Consider the following 24,200-nt stretch of genomic DNA (forward strand, 5'->3'; position numbering starts at 1 on the left):
AAAAAAAAAACATTTAATTTTTCACTAAAGAAGGGTTCGGTGAATGCGCATATGAAACTGGTGGGGTTCGGTACCTCCAACAAGGTTAAGAACCACTGATCTAGATCCCTAGATTGATTGTTGTAAAATTGTATTTATCACATTGTTTACTTTCACACGTCCATTAAAGATATGATTCATGTATGATGGCTCAGGTGTGATTCACTACAATAGTCTAACAGCTGCTGATGGTGAGGCAAGCAAGGTTGACTGTTAAGAGAAATGGGCTAATAGTCTACATTGAAACACAGGGCAAGGATACACTTCCAGGTCAGAGGTGACTAGGCCTTTTTTTTTTCACGCATGTTTACTAGGTCGCGTTGTGCCGGCGCACAGATGGGCGAGGGGGTCTTAAGCAGTGGCATTGTGTGTGTGTGGACAAGGATAAGGTTAGGTGGGATATAGCCTGGATAACCTTAGCCAGCTTAATGTAGAAGGGGCCTTAGTCGATGGTCTCTGCAGGAGGATTAAGGAGGCAATGTAACACCATCAAACGAGCTGAAGTAGGATTTACGCTCGCTTACAACTGAGACTCACCTATAACCCAGTTACTGTAATTTTCCGTACTACAATCCGCCACACTTTGAACCTTGGACTATGTTGCGGCCAATTTATGTTCTTTTCTTGGTTCACAAGATTCACATGCCCACCAATAAATTTAGCCTCGTCAGAGTAGACCAAGGGATATGCCGAACAGGTCATGGTGGATGAAATTCCTCACAATAAATCAATCGTACTCACACAATGATTCAGTCACCTATTTAGCGTGCTATGGACTCACCCATTGTCATGGAGAATAAAACGACAAAATGCACATTACCAAATCTGAAAGGAAACAGAGCCGATACACGGAACGGATATCAGGTCCCGGAAGGCCGGACAGCCGCCACCAAAAGAAAAAAAACAGTCCAGAGGTGACCCACCTTGAGACAAAAGTGAAAGAGAAAACAAAGCCGAGAAAAGCCACTGTCTTTTGTTAAATTTGTGAATGAAATAGGTGCCTGTGTAGATATATCATGTTTCAAAGTTTCATGTTTCAATATATCATATTCAATAATACCTGTGTCTTATAGACGTGTGCAGCCAATACATGTTCAAAATATAATGTGTCCTAAATTTATGTGGGTGTGGCTTGTATTTAGGTGCGCTATATATTCCGGAAATTACGATTAAAATCAAATTCCTGACTCGTTAATGATAGATCTCACAATTCTGTTCCAGTTTTGACAACACACTGAAATACAATACTGTTCCATTCAACAAAATACTATTTGTAGTTTGTTTTATTTCATTTGTTTCAGTCACCCACCGTAGCATTTAAAATATGTACATAGTATTCATCATTGTAATAGCGTTTAAAAGCCTACTGAAACCCACTACTACCGACCATGCAGTCTGATAGTTTATATATCAATGATGAAATCTTAACATTGCAACACATGCCAATACGACCGGGTTAACTTATAAAGTGCAATTTTAAATTTCCCGCGTGAAAACGTCTATGTATGATGACGTTTGCGCGTGACGTCGATGGTTGAAGCGGAATTATTCGGACACATTGTATCACAATACAAACAGCTCTGTTTTCATCGCAAAATTCCACAGTATTCTGGACATCTGCGTTGGTGAATCTTTTGCAATTTGTTTAATGAACAATGGAGACTGCAAAGAAGAAAGTTGTAGGCGGGATCTGTGTATTAGCGGCTGGCTGCAGCAACACAACCAGGAGGACTTGGAGTTAGATAGCAGACGCGCTATCCGACGCTAGCCGGCGACCGCATCAATGATCGGGTGAAGTCCTTCGTCGCGCCGTCGATCGCTGGAACGCAGGTGAGCATGGGTGTTGATGAGCAGATGAGAGATGGCGTAGGTGGAGCGCTAATGTTTTTATCATAGCTCTGACGAGGTCCCGTAGCTAAGTTAGCTTCAATGGCGTCATTAGCAACAGCATTGCTAGGCTTCGACGGGCGGCACAGCATTAACCGTTTGGTTACAGGTTCAGTGTTTGGTTCGGTGTCTCCTGATAGTAGTATTGTTGATCTTCTGTCTATCCTTCCAGTCAGGGGCTTATTTCTTTTGTTTCTATCTGCATTTAAGCACGATGCTATCACGTTAGCTCCGTAGCTAAAGTGCTTCACCGATGTATTGTCGTGGAGATAAAAGTCACTGTGACTGTCCATTTTGCGTTCTCGACTCTCATTTTCAAGAGGATATAGTATCCGAGGTGGTTTAAAATACAAATCCGTGATCCACAATAGAAAAAGGAGAAAGTGTGGAATCTAATGAGCCCTTTTACCTAAGTTACGGTCAGAGCGAAAAAAGATACGTCCTGCACTGCACTCTAGTCCTTCACTCTCACGTTCCTCATCCACAAATCTTTCATCCTCGCTCAAATTAATGGGGTAATTGTCGCTTTCTCGGTCCGAATTGCTCTTGCTGCTGGTGTAAACAATGGGGAAATGTGAGGAGCCTTTCAACCTGCGACGTCACGCTACTTCCGGTACAGGCAAGGCTTTTTTTATCAGCGACCAAAAGTTGCGAACTTTATCATCGATGTTCTCTACTAAATCCTTTCAGCAAAAATATGGCAATATCGCGAAATGATCAAGTATGACACATAGAATGGATCTGCTATCCCTATTTTTAAATTAAAACAATTCATTTCAGTAGGCCTTTAAAACAATGCAAGCGGTTTCACTATCCTTCCCATGCAGAGGAGATTATATTTTAAACATGTTTTGATGATCTTTTAAGCAAATCCTAACAATTAAAAACAGAAAAAGAGTTGCAACAATGCATATGGAGCGTTAGACTTCTTCTTGTGGTTGTAAAACTTCTTTAGACAACTATTGTGTGCTTTCAAAACCACATTGTTTAATCTGCTGGGACTGGACTGTGTGTCACTGTCAACTCTTTCTTGCTTCAATTTGTTTGGTCAAGTCTGATCATTTTGAAGCGTGGACCAAGACTGTTTGGAGGAAGTGGTCTCGGTCTCGTCAACAATGAATTTTAGAGCGGTTTGTTTGTGGCGGGAACATGAACCGACCTGCATTTGACCCAACCACTCGCTACCATCTCATTCTGTTTTCCTACCAGCAAAGTGTTTTGTTTTGTATACTTCCCTTAGGATGTTCTTGTTGTCTTATGATAAATGTGGAAATAATTGGAAAACCAATGATGTGACTATGGGACTCAAGTGGCAATCATTACATTTTTGCTCTGTCTGGATTTTTCCATTGTTGCAAAATCTTGAACCGATGGGAATAATTGTAAATTTTTTCCAGCCTATTCTGTAAGTCACATCAACATATTTCTGGAGAACACCTTGGGTCTATTAGTCCACATGGGGTGATAATGCAACATGCAGCCGCGTCTCAGACGGTGGTGAGTAATTTGGTGGTTGGGATGAAGAAAAGCAGAAACATTTCCAATGAGTAATAGTTGGGCTTTACTAGGATGAAAAAGTTAACTTAATAATGATGTGTTGTTAAGAGAAACAAAAAGTGTGTGTCTTTACAAATGTTGGCAGTGTGGTCTGTCTTTATTCAAGAGGGCTAAGTGGACTTTGCTTTGTCGTGCTGTCTCTGATGGGTGCAGATCAGAGAGGTTTACTTAGGTTCACACACGTACTTCTAAACTAATCGTAGACACTCTCAAGTCCCAACATTAGGTACACCTCACAACACAATGACTTCCAATAATACAATAGCCTTTCACAAAGACATTCATACTCAGCTTCGATTGATTCAACAACAGTAGTTGTAGTTTCTTTGTGGTATAAAAATGCATTATCCTATTGAGAGATGGTTGTGATATCATATTACTACAGGAGATCCCTGCCCTTACGAGTGTTACCTTCTCTGGCCATCCGCAAAAAAACAGAAATATGCAAGTCATGAAAATATAAATTTGATTGATTTTCACCCTTCAGTTTTGGAGGAATTCCAAAATTGCAATAAAAGTGTTGAAATTATTTGATAAAATGTATCACCATGGTCTTATATATTCAATTGCCAGTTCCCTAGTGACAGATGCTAACAAGCTAATATGAACAGTGTTGGGTTAGTTACTGAAAAGCAGTAACTAGTTACAGTTACTAGTTACTTTATTTCAAAAGTAACTCAGTTACTAACTCAGTTACTTACACCAAAAAGTAATGTGTTACTGTGAAAAGTAACTATTTAGTTACTTTTTTTTCCCCACTTTTTTTTTTAAGGCTCCCATTAATGCCCTTTTAGTACATTTCAGTACTGTTATTGCACTGGAGACAAATACAATCTGTTGATCAACTTGACATGTATTTGCATCACTGAACTCTGCTAAGCAATGTGGTCTACATACAACACACAAAGATATGTTTCAAAGGGCCAATTTATTTCAGGCCAGAACAAATTGACAAAACTATTTTAAATAGCTGCAACATAATGGCACTTTAACTTGAACTCTAAGTAGATAGGATCTTTGATCCAAGACACAACTTACATTTAACTGAAATGTTGTTTCCTTTGTGCTCGACAAAAAAAAAGTATTGAGAATGTCTCCATGTTAAGAAACTCAACTTCTGGCTTCACCATGATGTCTTGTTAGTTATGAGAGTAGCGTATGTGTGTGTGTGTGTGTGGCCCTTTAAGATAAGACAGCATGTGAGGTGAGTGACGTCAGTGAGTGAGTGGGCGAGAGAGGTGAGGGAACGGCGACAGTGAGTGCGTGCAGGTGCTCTAGCTTGGTGGATGGCTGCGTCCAATAAAGTCACAAAGTTGCAACAAACCTCGTCATTCACTCTCAGCTGTAAAGACCCACTGCCGGGTAAAGTGAAGGTTGTTAGCCCCGAAGTACATAGGCCCTGGAGGAACGTCTCCCCTGCGCTCATCAACTACGTTATGGGAGCCCCCCGCCCTCACCCACACAAAGCACGCCTTTTCTTTTCCTTGTGACACAGAAGGACGACACTGCAGCGCTCCAATAAAACACACTCAGATATTCTGTTTCTAGCCGATACTACATAAAAAATAACGTAAAATAACGCAGTAACGCATCATGTAGTAACGGTAACTGAGTTACTGAATATAAAAAATAACGCGTTAGATTACTAGTTACCGCTGAAACTAACGGCGTTGCTTTGTAACGCGTTAGTCCCGACACTGAATATGAATACTTACAGCCTGATCAACTAAGATCCAAATAAAAGGTGATGAATAGAGAATAAAGTGGTGCGGCTGTCACCATGGAGACACTCATTTCCCTCCACATTTATGGCATCATATGGTTCAACTTGTGACGTTTTGTCATGTTGTTGAAATGTAGCACACACATACGTGTACCACCTTTTCTAGGCTGTATAGAACAACGATCCAGAAACTTCTTTTAGCACAATGAAGGTGTGCACTGAGAGGCGCTACGGTGTTGTGAAAGGTGTGTGTGGAATGAACCACATGCAAGAAAATGCATACTGCAAGACCATTGAAAAAAATAAAAAAGCTAACAGAAATCAAAACAAATTTTTTTTAATTTGTTCTAATCAGCCCAGTAAGTCATCCAGCAGCTATAAAAGGATATTGCTGAATAGACGTCTATTATCTTTATTTCTGACAGTCCAAATATGTTGACACACACACATAATTTTTCTCTCTCTCCATCATCTGTGTTTTCAGCGCAATTGCTTCCTTTCTCACAGCCATTTGTGTGTAACTGTGCCAGTGGGCACAAACATTGCAGGCATGCTAAATATAGACGCAATATAGCAGCAGCAGAACTGTTTCAGCCTTGATAAATCACATTGCAAAAGTGCACCTGTTTATTTTTTGGACAAATTCTATTGTGTACATATACAGGCTGCACATGTTGAATAGCTGCAGCACTACATATTCAAACATGACATTTTTACACAAGCCCTTATGTTCATTCACAAAGACAGTGCCTGTAATGAGCGTACAGCATACCAGAGAGTTCTGCCTTTGCCCCTTTCTTCCCCCTCCCTGTTGACGCCTGTTAGTGATGGTAGATTTTTGTTTCATGGAGCGTGTTTTTTCCATTTTCAATGGCCGGGGCCATATTCTTCGGCTTTGGGGTTCCATGTGTGCATTTTGTCGACGAGCGGGCAAGATAAACGTATTTAACCAACCCGGAAGCGATGACATAGTTTGAGAACACAGCATGACAGGTAAGTTGTGTCCACTTTTAGGTTGTAGTTAACAGCGGGTCAAAAGGGGAAATTGTGTTGCTGGTGTTCCTAATATAAGGGCCTTGACGGCAGGGAAGACATGTGAGGTAATGAAAGCCAAGTGTGTGTGTGGTTCTGTGTGAATGTGCAGCGCTTCAGGATGGACTGCTGTGTCACACTGGAAAAAAATCCAACTCTATATATATTGCAGGGTTTAAAGGCCTACTGAAACCCACTACTACCGACCACGCAATCTGATAGTTTATATATCAATGATGAAATCTTAACATTGCAACACATGCCAATACGGCCGGGTTAACTTATAAAGTGCAATTGTAAATTTCCCGCTAAACTTTCGGTTGAAAATGTCTATGTATGATGACGTATGCGCGTGACGTCAATCGTTGAAACGGGAAGTATGCGGACACATTGAATCCTATACAAAAAACTCTGTTTTCATCTCGAAATTCAACAGTATTCTGGACATCTGTGTTGGTGAATCTTTTGCAATTTGTTTAATGAACAATGGAGACTGCAAAGAAGAAAGTTGTAGGTGGGATCGGTGTATTAGCGGCGGACTACAGCAACACAACCAAGAGGACAGAGATGGATAGCAGACGCGCTAGCCGCCGAACTCACCTTAACTTCCTCCGTCTCGCCGACCGCATCTGTGATCGGGTGAAGTCCTTCGTCGCACCGTCGATCGCTGGAACGCAGGTGAGCACGGGTGTTGATGAGCAGATGAGGGCTGGCTGGTGTAGGTGGATAGCTAATGTTTTTAGCATAGCTCTGTGAGGTCCGGTTGCTAAGTTAGCTTCAATGGCATCGTTAGCAACAGCATTGTTAACCTTCGCCAGGCTGGAAAGCATTAACCGTGCATTTACATGTCCATGGTTTAATAGTATTGTTGATCTTCTGTCTATCCTTCCAGTCAGGGATTTATTTATTTTGTTTCTATCTGCATTTGAGCGCGATGCTATCACGTTAGCTCAGAAGCTAAAGAGCTTCGCCGATGTATTGTCGTGGAGATAAAAGTCACTGTGAATGTCCATTTCGCGTTCTCGACTCTCATTTTCAAGAGGAAATAGTATCCGAGGTGGTTTAAAATACAAATCCGTGATCCACAATAGAAAAAAGAGAGAGTGTGGAATCCAATGAGCCAGCTTGTACCTAAGTTACGGTCAGAGCGAAAAAAGATATGTCCTGCACTGCATTCTAGTCCTTCACTCTAACGTTCCTCATCCACGAATCTTTCATCCTCGCTCAAATTAATGGGGTAATCGTCGCTTTCTCGGTCCGAATCGCTCTAGCTGCATTGAAAACAATAGGAAAATGTGAGGAGCCTTTCAACTGTTGACGTCACGCTACTTCCGGTACAGGCAAGGCTTTTTTTATCAGCGACCAAATGTTGCAACTTTATCGTCGATGTTCTCTACTAAATCCTTTCAGCAAAAATATGGCAATATCGCGAAATGATCAAGTATGACACATAGAAGGGATCTGCTAACCCCGTTTAAATAAAAAAAATTCATTTTAGTAGGCCTTTAAAGCGTTATTCCGAAAAAAGTAGTGACCTATAGACCGGAATTTATGGGACATAAAGACAGACATGCTAAATGGTTTGCGCTGTCTATTTTGCCCGTTTAAGAAACACAATCGTATGCGCACGAGCTGGGTAGATCAGCTTTGCGTGCTATCAAGTTTGCACGTGTTTTAATAGACTTAGACTTAGACTTCCTTTTTATTGTCATTCAAATTTGAACTTTACAGCACAGATAAGAACGAAATTTTGTTACATAAACTCATGGTAGTGCAGGATAAAAAAGCAATAAGGTGCATATATAAATAAATAAATAATATATAAATATATATATAAACTAAATAAATATATATAAATAAATAAATAGATTACTGTACAGATAAATATATTGCACTTTTCCACATGCGTCCACGTTTATGGATGTATGTTATATTGTCTTTTTTATTCCAGCGATTTAATCCATTTTGGGGGGAGTTGAGGGCATAATTTAATTATGATGCGTTCAAGAGTCTTACGGCCTGAGGGAAGAAGCTGTTACAGAACCTGGAGGTTCTACTTCGGAGCCTGCAGAACCTCTTTCTAGAGTCCAGCAGTGAGAACAGTCCTTGGTGGGGGTGGGAGGAGTCTTTGCAGATTTTCTGAGCCCTGGTCAGGCAGCGGCTTTTTGCGATCTCCTGGATAGGAGGAAGAGGAGTCCTGATGATCTTTTCCGCCGTCCTCACCACTCTCTGCAGAGACTTCCAGTCTGAGGCACTGCAGGCTCCAGTCCAGACAAAGATGCTTGGTCAGTATGCTCTCTATAGTGCCTCTGTAGAATGTGGTGAGAATGGGGGGATGGAGCTGTGCTCTTTTCATCCGACGCAAAAAGTGCATGCAGTGCTGAGCTCTTTTTACAAGAGCTCCGGTGTGTAGGGACCAGGTTATATTGTCAGTTATCTGCACCCCTAGGAACTTGGTGCTGCTTACCATCTCCACCGCTGTGCCGTTGATGAAGAGTGGAGCGTGGCTGGACTGGTGCATCCTGAAGTCAACGATGATCTCCTTGGTCTTGTTGACATTCAGGACCAGGTTGTTGGTTCTGCACCAGTCAACCAGATGTTTCACCTCCTCCCTGTAGTCCATGTCATTGTTGTCACGGATGAGGCCCACTACTGTTGTGTCGTCCGCATACTTCACAATGTGGTTAGTAGTGGACCTGGCGCAGCAGTCATGAGTCATCAACGTGAACAGCAGCGGACTCAGGACGCAGCCTTGGGGGGAGCCGGTGCTCAGGGAGATGGCACTGGTGGTGTTGTTGCCCACTCTCACAAACTGGGGTCTGTCTGTGAGGAAGTTAAGCAGCCAGTTGTATAGGGGGGTACTGAATCCAAGGGGGGCCAGTTTGCTCACCAAGTGCTGCGGGATGATGGTGTTGAATGCTGAGCTGAAGTCCAGGAACAACATCCGCATGTGTGTGTCCTTTCCTTCCAGATGTTCTAAGCTCAGGTGGAGTGTAGAGGAGATGGCGTCCTCTGTGGAGCGGTTAGGGCGGTAAGCAAACTGGTATGGGTCGAATGTGGGGGGAAGTCTGGAGACAATATATTCCTTTATAAGCCTCTCGAAGCACTACAATATGATGGGGGTGAGTGCAACGGGACGGTAATCATTGAGGGAGGAGATTGTGGGTTTTTTTGGCACTGGAATGATTGTGGCCGTCTTAAAACATGATGGTACCACAGTCTGGGTCAGCGAGATGTTGAAGATGTCTGTGAGAACCCCAGCCAGCTGGTCTGCACATCCCTTAAGCACCTTGCCCGGAATGTCATCAGGACCCGGTGCTTTCCGGGGGTTCACTCTCATCCGCTATATCCAGATTGAGCGGCTGCTCATCAGGGCGAGGGATGGATTTTCTCGCCGGAGTGGTGTTAAGTGCCTCAAACCTTGCAAAGTAGTTGTTAAGGTCATCTAGGAAGCTGATACTGTTGTCACAGGGACAGGGGGCAGCTTTATAGTCCGTGATGTACCTGTATGCCCTGCCACATTCGTCTAGTGTTTGTAGGGTTCTCGAAAAAGTCCTGCACTTTCTGACTGTGAACACGCTTTGCAACCTTAATGGCACGGTTCAGGTTAGCTCTGGCTGATTTTAATGCCACCATGTCGCCAGACTTAAAAGCCTTGTTCCGAGCCTTCAGCATTGCACGTACCACACGGTTCATCCAGGGTTTCTCGTTGGCCCGTGTGGAGATGTTCTTGATCACACTGACATCCCCCATGCACTTCTGAATGTATGCGGACATAGACTGCATACTCCTCCACACATGTGTGGTGATTTTCGGTGGCGGCTGCTTTGAACATGTCCCAGTCTGTAATACACGTAAACCTTTAGTAGATCAGGCCCTAAGTGCATACTACGAAATATTTCCACTGTGCTATCTTAACCTTGGTTTTTCCGCTAATTCATGAGGAATATAAGTGTTATAGTTATAATAATTGCAAATAATTTCATTATTATTATTATTATTTTATTGTTATAATTAATTATCATTAATTATAACAATATTAATTATAATAATACATTTGATTTATATAGTGCGTTTTGCTAGTGACTCAAAGTGCGTTACACTGAGAATTCATTATAATTTCACATTATGATGGTGGTAAGTTACATTTGTAGCCACAGCTGCCCTGGGGTAGACTGTTAAAGTTAAAGTCCCAATGATCGTCACACACACGCTGGGTGTGGTGAAATTTGACCCATCCCCATGTTCACCCCCTGGGAGGGGAGGGGAGCAGTGAGCAGCAGCGGTGGCCACGCTCGGGAATCATTTTGGTGATTTAACCCCCAATTCCAACCCTTGATGCTGAGTGCCAAGCAGGGAGGCAATGGGTCCCATTTTTTTTATAGTCTTTGGTATGACTCGGCCGGGGATTGAACTCACAACCTTCCAGTCTCAGGGCGAACACTCTAACCACAAGGTCACTGAGTTGGTAAAGTGGCTGCCAATTTGTGCCTACAGCATCTCTGACCACCACCAAACATTCACTCACATTTATACACCAGTGTGGGCCGCCCTGGAAGCAAGGTGGGTGAAGTTTCTTGCCCAAAGGCACAACAGCAGTGACTAGAATGGCAGAAGCTGGATTTTTACCAGGAACCTTTAGGTTTCTGGACGGCTACTATACCATCTGAGCCACGGCGACAACTTTTAGAGTAGAATAATCTCCGGAACCGTATCTCTTCAATTGCCAGTTTTCTCGTGACAGACATTAACAGGCTAAATATTAAATGCACACACCAGCTTTAAGCCTGACATATTTACTATCTAAAAGATAAATTGTATAGTTACTAAACACTAATAATGTGACGATGCAGCGGAAGAAGAAGAAGGCAGAGAGGCGATGACGTAGTTAGCTGTCAGTGTCTTTATTGACAGCACAATATGTGAGTGAGGTGTGTCATTAACCCAAATATATGTAGTGTGACTATGTGTGAGTATTGTATGAGCGTGGTTACGAGAGGGTGTTGAGGGTGCGTGTTGAGATTGAGGTGGAAGTCCAAAAAGGGCAAAGCAGGTTTGGGGGTCGGAAGGCAGGCGGATGGTCAAGGACAGGAGCGAGGCGTCGTGGTCAGTGGGCAGGCGTGAGGTCAAAGTCCAAGAAGGCAAGAGGAAATCCACAGGGGATTCCAGGAAGACGAGACACACATCTCAACAACGAGGAAGGGCGACAGGAAGCTGGAGGACGACAATGAACACGACGGGAAGGGAACACAGGGAGAGAGAATGCACATGTGAGAAGGCTGGAGACGTGTTGGCTTACTGTACGGGGTACGAGAAGCTACGTTGTGGCACCGGATCTCAAGACGCGCTGGCTTATGAAGGTTGGTTGCTCATCACGGGCAGGTGTGCGAATTGCTGATAACCTGCAGCCGTTTTTACGTCTGTTGTGGGGCTGCCTCCTACTCACTCTGAAGCGGCTAGCGGTGGAACACAACGCGGATGTTTTGAAAATGTAATTAGATTAAATGTTAAACTTTAAACACATGTCTTTCTTTTGGTCTTTTTGAGTATTTTTTTTAAACAATTTCATTAAAAATCCCTTTTAAGCAATGACTGCAGAGATTGGTTTTGAGACATAATGCATTTATCAGTTGCTGATCAGTGAATTATTTTGTGATGAAGTTTCACGGCGTAAAATGGCCGAGCACTGACTTTGTCTTGCATGTGAATGATTTTACTTACAACTGATAAGACTGTACTGACTGGAACCAGGTTATTATTTTAGTTCAACATTTCTGCATCTGCCATTAATTCATACTATCTATCTGAAGAAATAGCTTAGACGGGCCCTTTTTAAGCAATAAGTATTGTATGCGTTCACCCCAAACTAAAGCAGAGGAGCCAAATAAAAGCAAGCTGTGTCTTAGGCTCAGCCAGAAAAGTCAAAAAGATATCAGTGTATAGTTAAATGATTGCATTTCAGCTGGAAGTATTTGAATTTGTATTCCCTGGGACTTCATTCAATTGAGATGTTATGCATAATTCATTGACATGCTTTCAACATAACCACAGTACAGTAAGTTGTTCACCATTTTTTATTCAAGATCCAACAATCTGTTTTATTCAATTCTGTAAAAGACAGTGCGTCGGACAAAATGTTATGATGAATCTGTTGTGATCAGGCTATGCTTCAAGCCCTTTGAGTTGTTTTATTTATAAATGAATTCTGAACGACTGTAGAATATTTTGCTTGGGTATCACCCAAAGATGTGTCAAACGTATGCAACACGCCTATTCAAAGTAACAAAGATAACTTTGAACTATGGCCTAAATAATGAGCAGTTCGGTTTCACCAATAACATAACTTGGTCCAGATACATACACTTCAGGGTTGATTTAGGATTACAATGTGTATATCAGCAACATGGAAAACTATATTATGTTTGCGTGCATTGTTTCTCCTTTTACTGTAAAGACATTGAAGAGCCAGATTAATTTTTTTTTAATCTCTCTCATCACACACATTAGTGAAGAGGAAATAACACAAATAACTAGAAGAAGCAATTCCTGAAGGAATTGTGTGTGAATTCTCCAATGCTGGAGTTGAACTGAAATGCTGATAGAATGTAGTATGAATGTAAGAATAGTTTGAATGTTGGAATAGTGTTGAAGAGGGAATCCTGAATTTGGTTTGGAACTTGAGAAGGTGTTAGTTTGAATGTCCAGAATGAGTGGAATGTGTTGATGTTGGAATGGTTTGAATAGGTTTAAAACATGTGGGAATTGTGCAACTTGGAAAAATGTCCCATTCATTTCAATAGAAACTTCCTAGAAATTTGGGGATTTTGAGGAAAAAGCGGGATTTTTTGGAAAATAATTAAGAGCATGAATGTCCTGAATGAGCTGAATTGGTTGGTGTTGGGATTGTTTAAATCGGTCAAGAAATGTTGAATTAATAACAGTTTTTAATTGAGAAATTCCTGGAATTTTGGGAAATACTTAAATTTTTCTAGTTCCTTAACCAACTTGGTTGGTGTCCTGAATATGAGGAGTGTTTTGACGGTGGAACAGTTGAAATGGGTTGAAAAATGTGAAAGGAGTAGTCGAACTTAAGAAGGGTGGAAATAGGTTACCAAAAAACGGGACACCCTGGAAATGTGTTAAATGTGGAAAAATTGTATTTTGAATGTCCAGGATGAGTTGAATGTGTTGAAGGTAGAATGGTTTGAATGGGTTGAAGAATGTGGAAATTGTGGAAGTTTGAAAAATGGCCAATTAATTTTGAATTGGGAAAAATGCAAAATAAAAAAAAGGAATTATGGGAAATCCGGGATTTTTTTTTAGTATTGTTGAAGTAGAGCACACAATTCCTGAACAGGCTGAATATTTTGAAGTTGGAACAGTTTGTATCTGATGAAAAATGTGGGAATTGTGGAACTTGGAAGAATGTCCCATTGACATTTCAGAAAAATTTGGAATTTCGGGAAAAGCGGGATTTTTTGGGAAAATGGTAAAAAAAACTTGAATGGACTGAATGAGTAGAAATGGTTGGTGTTGAATTTTTTCAAATCAGTGAAGAAATGTTGAAGTAGTAACATGTTGACTTGAGAAATGGTATGATGGAATTCCTGGAATTTCTGGAAAACCAGGAATTTTTCCAGTTCAAAAAACAACTTTGTTTTTTGTCCTGTTTAAGAGAAATGTTTTGACAGTGGAACGGTTGAAATGTGTTGAAAAATGTAGGAGTAGTTGCCAGAAAAAAGGGTGGAAATAGGGCTTTGGAAAAGCAGGAATCCTGGAAAAATTCTGGAATTTTTTTTTAACTTGGAAAAATTATAGCTTAAATTTACAGAATGGTGAAATGTGTTGAAGGTGGAATGGTATGAATAGGTTGAAAAATGTGGAAATGGTGAAAGTTAGAAAAATGGCCGATTCATTTTCAATAGGAAAAATGTCCTGGAAAACCTGGAAATCTGGGAATTTTTGGAATTTTTCAAGGGAAAGCTCGCGATTCCCTAATAGGCTGAACAGTTTGAAGTTGGAACGGTTTGAATCGGGTGAAAGATGTGGAAGGTGGAGCGCACCAAAATCTGGAGAAGAATATAATACATAGATGGATTTTGGTATAGAAAACTATATTACTGTTTTTGTTGCCTTTTGCTGTGCTTGTGACCTTTAATATAAGGTATAAATACTCATTTTTCACAGTGCTTGCTCTCTTGAAGACCCTCTTTCTATATGTATGTCATTTTCAACATGCACTCTGCAAGGGCTCTTTTATGATTAAATAGCGGTAAAAAAGCACCATGTTGTGTTACCATGTATAAGTGGAATTATAAATTTCTCATAACTCACATTCATGTCAACACTGCACTGCCTTGAAGAGTGTCCAAATCCTATTGCATTATATTAACAGAGTGAAAAACACAAACATCTGTCGCCAAGCAAACTTTTTTTTTTTTCTCCTGTGAGTTTGAACTTGGCCTCTGTGACTCCCCTCGCCCCCATGTTGACTGTTTGATTGAGCATAGCACTATTTGGCCTTCACAATGCAGCCGTGCTCCAGCAGGCTTTCTCCCTGCCGAATCCATTAACAAATGTTTATCCTCACACTCATGTCGGGGTGGTCCCGAAGCATGAGGTTAATGGGCACACGGTGCAAGAGCTCAGCTGCGCGGCCACTCGTATGTAAACTCAAAACGAGCATGACATCACATTCATATCCTGTACGTTGGGATGAAAAAAAGCAAGGTTACAGATACCAGCTGCATTTGAAATGTTGGTCATGCTGTCAGTGTGCACTGTTAACTTGCTGAAAATAAAACAACATGGAGGGGGTTTTATTGGTGGATTTTACTCCAATATAATTTCGTCAACATACCTGTACTACTAAATTAATAGCGACTGAGAAAAGAGGAGGTTGGAGAGCATCACTAATTGTAACTACCGTATTTTCCGGACCATAGGGCGCACCGGATTATAAGGCGCACTGCTGATGAATGGTCTATTTTTGATCTTTTGTCATATATTAGGTGCACCGGATTATAAGGCGCACTGCCGATGAATGGTCTATTTTTGATCTTTTTTCATATATTAGGACAGTGTTTTTCAACTTTTTTTGAGCCAAGGCACATGTTTTTCATTGAAAAAATTCGGAGGCACACCACCAGAAGAAAACCATACTTGCCAACTCTCCCGGTTTTACCGGGAGACTCCCGGAATTCAGCGGCTCTCCCGGTAACCTCCCGATAAACTCCCGGAATTCAGCCGGAGCTGGAGGCCACGCCCCCTTCAGCTCAATGCGGACCTGAGTGGGGACAGCGGTGACAGTCTGTTTTCACGTCCGCTTTCCCACGATATAAACAGCGTGCCTGCCCAATCACGTTATAACTGTAGAATGACCGAGGGCGAGTTCTTGGTTTCTTATGTGGGTTTATTGTTAGACAGTTTCATTAACGTCCTCCCAGCGAGGTAACAACACACAACAACAGCAGTCACGTTTTCGTCTACCGTAAAGCAGTTTGTCTGCCGTAAACAGCAATGTTGTGACACTCTTAAACAGGACAATACTGCCATCTACTGGATAGCTTCACACTGAAATTCAAGTCTTTCTTTTATTTATATGTATAATAAAATAAATATGTATGTAGCTAGAATTCACTGAAAGTCAAGTATTTCATACATATATATATATATATATATATATATATATATATATATATATATATATATATATATATATATATATATATATATATATATATATATATGTATATATATATGTATATATATATATATATATATATATATATATATATATATATATATATATATATATATATATATATATATATATATATATGAAATACTCGAGTTGGTGAATTCTAGCTGTAAATATACTCCTCCCCTCTTAAGCACGCCCCCCGCCCCCAACCACAGCCCCACCCCGCCCCCGCCCCACCCCACCTCCCGGAATCGGAGGTCTCAAGGTTGGCAAGTATGAGAAAACATTAAAAAAAAGAAACTCAACAGCTGATATTGACAATAAAAAGTTGTTCTCGCAATTGTTGGATGTGACTTTAAACCATAACCAACCATGCATCACTTTAGCTCTTGTCTCAAAGTAGGTGTACTGTCACGACCTGTCACATCACGCCGTGACTTATTTGGAGTTTTTTGGTGTTTTCCTGTGTGCAGCGTTTTAGTTCCTGTCTTGCACTCCTACAGTATTTTGGTGGCTTTTCCTGTTTTGTTGGTGTTTTCCTGTAGCAGTTTCATGTCTTCCTTTGAGCGTTATTCCCCGCACCTTTTTTGTTTTGGCATTGTTGATTGTCATGTCATGTTCGGATGTACTCTGTCATCTATGTCTTTATGGACCTTGCTTTGTGCACTGGTGCACAGTCATGTTGGAAGAGGAAGGGACCCGCTCTAAACTGTTCCCACAAGGTTGGGAGCATGGAATTGTCCAAAATGTTTTGGTATCCTGGAGCATTCAAAGTTCCTTCCTGTCACTGGAACTAAGGGGCCAAGCCCAACTCCTGAAAAACTACCCCACACCATAATTCCTCCTTCCCCAAATTTCACACTTGGCACAATGGCGTCCGAAATGTACCATTCTCCTGGCAACCTCCAAACCCAGACTCGTCCATCAGATTGCCAGATGGAAAAGCGTGATTCATCACTCCAGACAAACGCATCTCCACTGCTCTAGAGTCCAGTGGCGACGTGCTTTACACCACTGCATCCGACGCTTTGCATTGGACTTGGTGATGTATGGCTTAGATGCAGCTGCTCGGCCGTGGAAACCCATTCCATGAAGCTCTCTGCGTACTGTACGTGGGCTAATTGGATGGTCACATGAAATTTGCCGCTCTGTAGCAACTGACATTGCAGAAAGTCGGCGACTTCTTTGCACTATGCACTTCAGTTTACGTGGCCTACCACTTGGTGGCTGAGTTGCTGTTGTTCCCAAACTCTTCCATTTTTTAATAATAAAGCCGACAGTTGACTTTGGAATATTTAGGAGCGAGGAAAACTCACAACTGGATTTGTTGCACAGGTGTCATCCTATGACAGTTCCACGCTGGAAATTACTGAGCTCCTGAGAGCGGCCCATTCTTTCACAAATGTTTGTAGAAACAGTCTCCATGCTTAAGTGCTTGATGTTATACACCTGTGGCCGGGCCAATTGACTAGGACACCTGATTCTGATCATTTGGAAGGGTGGCCAAATACTTTTGGCAATATAGTGTAACTTGGTTAATATGCAGGTCACGACATGTAAATTAAGCGTTGTTGGAAGTTTTTGCTGTTTTTTAGAGGGCTTTGTAGGCAGAATAGATGAATCCTTATTACCTGCATTGTTTGCTAGCAGTTTTTCATTGCAGTATTTAAAACCCACAGAAAGGAGAAAGACGTGTGTTCTTCCTACATAAGAGGTTGAGGATGATGGGCAACATTTTGAAATAGTGTAGTAGGGGCGTTCAATCCCCACCTTCTACCATCCTAGTCACGTCCGTTGTGTCCTTGGGCAAGATACTTCACGCTTGCTCCTGATGGCTGCTGGTTAGCGCCTTGCATGGCAGCTCCCGCCATCAGTGTGTGAATGTGTGTGTGAATGGGTGAATGAGGAAATACTGTCTAAGCGCTTTGAGTACCTTGAAGGTAGAAAAGCGCTATACAAGTATAACCCATTTATCATTTATAGTTCTCCTTTAACTTAAACATGTTTTATTTTTTTATTTTATGATGACGACGACTTTGTTTGATTCCCTTATTAAATTGATTCCAGTGTCACCCCATAAACCGCACATACTTTTGAGAGTAATCTCTTATGTTTCTTTAATTGAGTTAGCAGAGTAAAGCTGCCCTAACATTTAAATCAGTTTATTTTAAATGTACTTGTTTACTATTATCTAATTTTTGTCCTGCCCTCTCATTCAATTTGTTGTCTCTTTTGTTTTAGGTGTAATGGCTTACATATGACTACATATTTGGTAAGTGAGAACCGTACCTGGTGTACACCTGAACACATGACAACTGATGCCTCACAGTCATATGACACAACAATCACTACGTTTAAAGGCACACAATATGTCTTTATTAATGGTGATATTGTACATTTTAAATACAATTTGCAATCACGAACACTTAACATATTTAAGTTTAATTAATTAATTAATTAATTTTATTAAATGTATTTAACTAGATCAGTGGCCTTGTAGTTAGAGTGTCCGCCCTGAGATCGGTAGGTCGGGAGGTAATGGGCACTCAGCATCAAGGGTTGGAATTGGGGGTTGAATCACCAAAATGATTCCCGAGCGCGGCCACCACTGCTGCTCACTGCTCCCCTCACCTCCCAGGGGGTGGAACACAGGGATGGGTCAAATACAGAGGCTAATTTCACCATATCTAGTGTGTGTGTGACTATCAGTGGTTCTTTAACTTTAACTTTATGTAAATGAGCATAATCCGAATATTGTTGGTAATAGCGACATGATGTCAAAACAAAACACACATGCTGTTTTTTCCGCCACAAAGCCTGAACACTAAATACAAAATGCTTGTCTATGTAAAATGTGTTTACATTTGCGGTTCTGCTTGTTTGATGTCTGCAAATGTGTGTGGCCATGGAGCTATACAAATGTACACATTTTGACGAATTATGTGTCATGCCTCATCAATTTAGTGTCCAACAGTGAAAAAAAAATGCTTGGCTTTTGAGGATTATGATTAACTCATCATCTAAATGGGGAACGCAAGTCTTTTGCTGAAACATATAAACATCCCATAAGTCCGCGTCCCAGTAAGAGTGAACATTGTACAGTAAGTGATTGTTTTATTATGTTCCTAGTTTGTATTTTTTGTTTAGCACTAGTGCTGCATGGTGCAACAATATAAGGTTCTGGATCGTTATTTGTCCCAAAGTAGTCATCAAGTCTGCCATGACTAGTGGTAGTAGTTGTTGTTGAAGGAAACGGGGAACGTTGAAATACGCTCTGTGAAATCAATCCCCGGCAATGCTTAAAATGACCAAAATACTGTAACTCATGTACTTTCTTCTGACATTCTCACTGGCACTCATCGAGGGCGGACGCTCCCCTTTCCTCTCCCTTATCTCTCCTGCTTGCGTCTTTGTCTTGTCTTGTCTTAACTTTCTTGTTGCCTCTTTTTGCACTGCTCTCCAAATCTAAACATTGGAACTAATTAACTGGCCTCAACAAAATTGACAAGATCTTGGGTTTGGGGGAACCGGCTTGTCGTGACGAAGCGGTTGTTGCTGGAAACATGACGGAATCTTGTGAAAAGGAGTGTCGCGTGCCTGGCGACCCTTTCAGTCGAAGACGTGACGATATCCACCTATTTGGAATTATGACAACAGGACATCTGCTGATTGGAGTAAGCGTTGCTCTGGTTTGTCGGCAAATTGGAAGTTGCTGGCAGTCTTCAAAGTACCCCAAAGCTGCCACAAATGATTGGAGGATGCGGGAAGAAATGTGGACACTCTTGTGATTTGGATTACATCGGACTGTCTGCCCTGCAGGATGAATTTCAGTACCAGTAATAGGCAATTGAGAGTGAAAAGCAATTTTATGTTCACTCGCATACAAAACATTCTAACTTGGATTGTTTCCCTGGCTTCGAGACTCTCCCGAAGGACAGTGCGGCGAAGACACAACAAACTCCCTTCTTGTCTCTTATGGACACACACTTGTTGTTGTTGACTTTGGACTGACTGGCGGCTGCAACAACACCAAGGCCGTGGAACAGAGACACGCGGCGGGCTTACACACACACATGCATCCACAAAAAATACACGCCACACACACATACCCCACCCCCCATCCAACGCCCTTGACGCGAATCCCTTAGGGGTGATGGACGGCTGGGCAGCGCCTGAAGAGCTGCAGCCTGCTACTGTAGCCCCCACTCCCTCCACTCTGTTGCGAGTCTCAAGTTGCATGTTGTAATATGTATTTGTGCTTTGCTGTGGAGTTTTTTCCCACTCCAGACTGGGCCCCCTTATGAGCCCAGTCTAGATTGTATTTTTTTTACTCATCCTCCCCCAGCGTTTACCTTTTTTCCCATCTTTTACGGGGCGCCTTGTAGCGACCCATCAGCGTTCCTGTTCTGTAACCCTGTACGCTGTTTGTTTAATCTTGAACGGGTTTGTGCTAAAAACAATGTTTCGTTGCAGTTGTGCAATGACAATAAAGACCTACCTACCTACCTTACAGCGTGTATACAAACGTTGTTAGAGGTTTTTGGAGGTTTTTAGAGGGCTTTTTAGGCATTCCCATTACCTGCATTGTTGGCTGACTCTTGCCTTTATTTACAATTCAGAATGCTTAGAAAAGAGAAAGATGTGTGTTCTTGTCTCACATAAGGACTGTGAATGATAGTCTCCAAAGTGAAGTTCCTCTTTAAGTTTTCACAATTAATAAGACTAGGCTGACCATACGTCCTCTTTTCCCCGGACATGTCCTCTTTTGCGGGTGTGTCCGGGGTGTCCGGGCGGGGTTTTTTAAATGCCTCAAATGTCCGGCATTTTGAGTTAGGATTGCGTGTATTTTAAATGTACGTCTTGGGCAGGGATCGGCAACCCCTAACATAGGCTGACCATACGTCCTCTTTTCCCCGGACATGTCCTCTTTTGCGGGTGTGTCCGGGCGGGTTTTTTTAAATGCCTCAAATGTCCGGCATTTTGACTTAGGATTGCGTGTATTTTCAATGTACGTCTTGGGCAGGGATCGGCAACCCCTAACAACTAAATTAAGGGCGTGCCGTGATGGCACTGCATATATTATCCCCTATTACTTGCACAAACAGCATGCCAGCCCGGCCTCATGTTGTGGGAAGCTTTAACTTGCACACGTGGGAGACAGCAAGGCATACTTGTTCAACAGCCACACAGCTTACACTGACGGTAGTCGTATATAACAACTTTAACTTTCTTACGTTACAAATATGCGCCACACTGTGAACCCACACCAAAAAAGAATGACAAATACATTCCTGGAGAACCTCCGCACCGTAACACAACATAAACACAACACAACAAATACCCAGAATCCCATGCAGCCCTAACTGTCTAATCTCAAGCGACGCACGGAGGGAGGGAGGGGGGGGGGTGATGTGTGTGTGTGTGTGTGTGGGGGGGGGGTTGGTGCTAGCGGGGCGTGTAGACTGGGAGAGTTAGGGCTGCATGGGATTCTGGGTATTTGTTGTGTTTATGTTGTGTTATGGTGCGGAGGTTCTCCAGAAATGTATTTGTCATTCTTTTTTGGTGTGGGTTCACAGTGTGGCGCATATTTATGACGTAACAGTGTTAAAGTTGTTATTTACGGCCACCGTCAGTGTAAGCTATGTGGCTGCTGACCAAGTAAGCTTTGCTGTCATATTCGAGTGCAAGCAGAAGATTCATTCAACATGTGGCCGAGCAGGTAAGCTGTTTAAGCAGGCTGTAGAGGGCGCTAAAGGCAGTGCCATCACGCCCAAATTTCGGGTGTCTCCGGGAAAAGTGGGAGGATTGGCAACTATGACGCTGTTGTACGCCATACATGTAAATCTCGCGGGCCGCACTAACTTCAACTGTCATGTTAAAGTGCGGGCCGGGGTGCGTGTCTGAGACCCCTGGTTTAAACATAGCACAAAGCAATAAAAAGCTTTGTATACAGTGTTATTTCATTTTAAATTTCAAAAGAGTTTTGAGGCTCCCATTGTTTTCTTTCATTTGTGAAACTTGTCAAAATGGCTCTTTGAGTGATAAAGGTTGCCGACCCTAGACTCTAGGGTTAAGTTACGAAGGGGTTAAACAAAACAAGCTGTGAAGGTGCGCACACAGAAACATTGGTGAGGGAGGGGCAGAGACACAGAGCGAGAGAGCTAGTGAGTGGAGACAGACATGAAAACAAGAAATGCCGAAAAGTAAATGAAACTTCACGGATGATTTGCGGAAAAAGTATTTGTGTTTTGGTCCTGGCCGTGACACATGGGAAGCAGAATGCACTGTGTGCAAAGCAGGAACGTGTATATCTGTGGCAAATAAAGATCTACAAGCCCATATCGACACTACAAAGCACAAAACAGCTGTGCAGGGCGAGAGCTCGTTTATGACAACCTTTTTCCAAAACACAACATAGAATGTGAGATATAACAGGATAATGCATACATTTGTCATTTGTTTTCAAAACGCTTACAAAAAAGTGGTACCCCAAAAATTTACTGTGGGACCCCATTTGTATGATTTGATGGGGTCCCTGGGACCCCATTTTGAAAATTCCTAGTGCCAACACTACTGTCAACATAGGAGAAAAATGCTTTATTTAAATAAATATATTACTTATGAAGCAAGTTCGAGTATCATTGGCAAATTTTCACCTAGTCCCGGCCTTGGCGTGCTGCCCGCCTTGGCACGCATATATGTGTCCTCTTTTTGGGATTTCAGAATATGGTCAGCCTAAATAAGACTCTCGCTCATACAAACAATGGTGGCAAGCTAGCCAGTGATCGATCCTGAATGCTGGCTAGCTGCGTTGGGAGCACTTATGTCTGCACTACTCAGCCGCATAGAGCTAGAGGCTTTCTATAGTTTTAATTGACAAACTGAGGTATTTACCCACACAAAACATTGCAGTATTGACTTCTCTCCCCGCCTGCTTCGCTCGCTCGCTTGTCACATGACCAGTGAAAGCCGCACTATTTGCGGTTAGTAAGTCGCATTTTATCACATTGTGATTTAATTATAAATGCAATATATTGTTTAGCCTTACTTCATACGCACTAGAGGCCTGATCTACAAAGGGTGTATGCACACAAACATGTGGCGTATGCTGCAAAGTTCAGTTGTATTAGGAGTGAAAAGGATGTGGAAATGTATGCTGCCTCACATCAAGGCTGGCGTGCACATGTTTCTACATACTGTTGATCTCTTGGCAATACTTAAAGGTGATGCTGGGAAAGTGTTCTAATAAACTAATGTGAAAACAATGATGTGCACCTCAGAGACATGTGCAAAACAATAGCAATTGTTACCAACAATTGTTTTGCATGTGCAAAACAATACTGTTTAAGACAATGACGGATTTAGCAGTATTCTGAGACTTGGAAATGGTGCATAACAAACATAATTTAGAGAGGATTTACTTGTTGTTGATTTATTGAATTGTGTTTTATTGTCATTTCCACAATATAACAGTGTTTTTTTAACTTTTGGCCTGGTAACTGATGTGTGAATTTGTGTTGGAGCTGATTGTTCAGTGGTTTGTGACGCCATTTCGTGTTACAAGGGACTTGGTTTCAGACCCCTGTTAGGCATGTTTTACTTAGTTTAACGTTTTAACCATTTCTCGGTGAGTGTAGCATATTTTAAGACAGGTATGCACTGCGTCAGTCCCTCAAGCCGAGCCACCCCAGCGTTGTGGGAGTGGGTTAGCAGCATGTATGCCAGTACAATGTATTACAGGTCTCAGTTTGAGAACCCATAAACAGATATAAATGTCCGCTGTTTAGGACGGGTCTGTTGAAACAGGAATTACAGTATTTTCCGGACCATAGGGCGCACCGGATTATAATGTGCACTGCTGATGAATGGTCTATTTTCGATCTTTTTTCATATATAAGGCGCAGCTTTTTTTGCAGCTCAAATGAGAGGGTTGGGTTGAAAATAATGTCGGGATTCTTCACCGAGTTGCTTTTGGACATTTGTTTTATTGCGCAATTTCAATGTGGTACCTTGAACAAGTGCCTGTGTCTAGCAGGACTTATAATCAACATTTCTGTTTTCTTAGCGTTAAAATACAAAACGTTGCTGGACATACAGTTGTGATCCAAAGTTGACATACACCTGTAAAGAACATAATGTCATGGCTGTCTTGAGTTTCCAATCATTTCTACAACTCTAATTGTTTTGTGATAGAGTGATTGGATCACATACTTGTTTGTCACAAAAAACATTCATGAAGTTTGGTTCTTTTATGAATTT

The 24,200-nt window shown here is 41.8% G+C and overlaps 1 long non-coding RNA gene across 1 annotated transcript in view; it reads left to right on the forward strand.

The window, feature by feature from the left end:
• LOC133641724 (uncharacterized) overlaps window positions 1-24,200 on the forward strand; it is a 408,940-nt gene that overhangs the window by 318,676 nt on the left and 66,064 nt on the right. Inside the window, exon 4 of the long non-coding RNA XR_009824330.1 lies at window positions 18,183-18,213. This is a non-coding gene — a long non-coding RNA (uncharacterized LOC133641724). The remainder of the gene's footprint in view (window positions 1-18,182; window positions 18,214-24,200) is intronic.

Source organism: Entelurus aequoreus, linkage group LG24 (assembly GCF_033978785.1).
Source record: "Entelurus aequoreus isolate RoL-2023_Sb linkage group LG24, RoL_Eaeq_v1.1, whole genome shotgun sequence".
Classification (NCBI taxonomy): Eukaryota; Metazoa; Chordata; class Actinopteri; order Syngnathiformes; family Syngnathidae; genus Entelurus; species Entelurus aequoreus.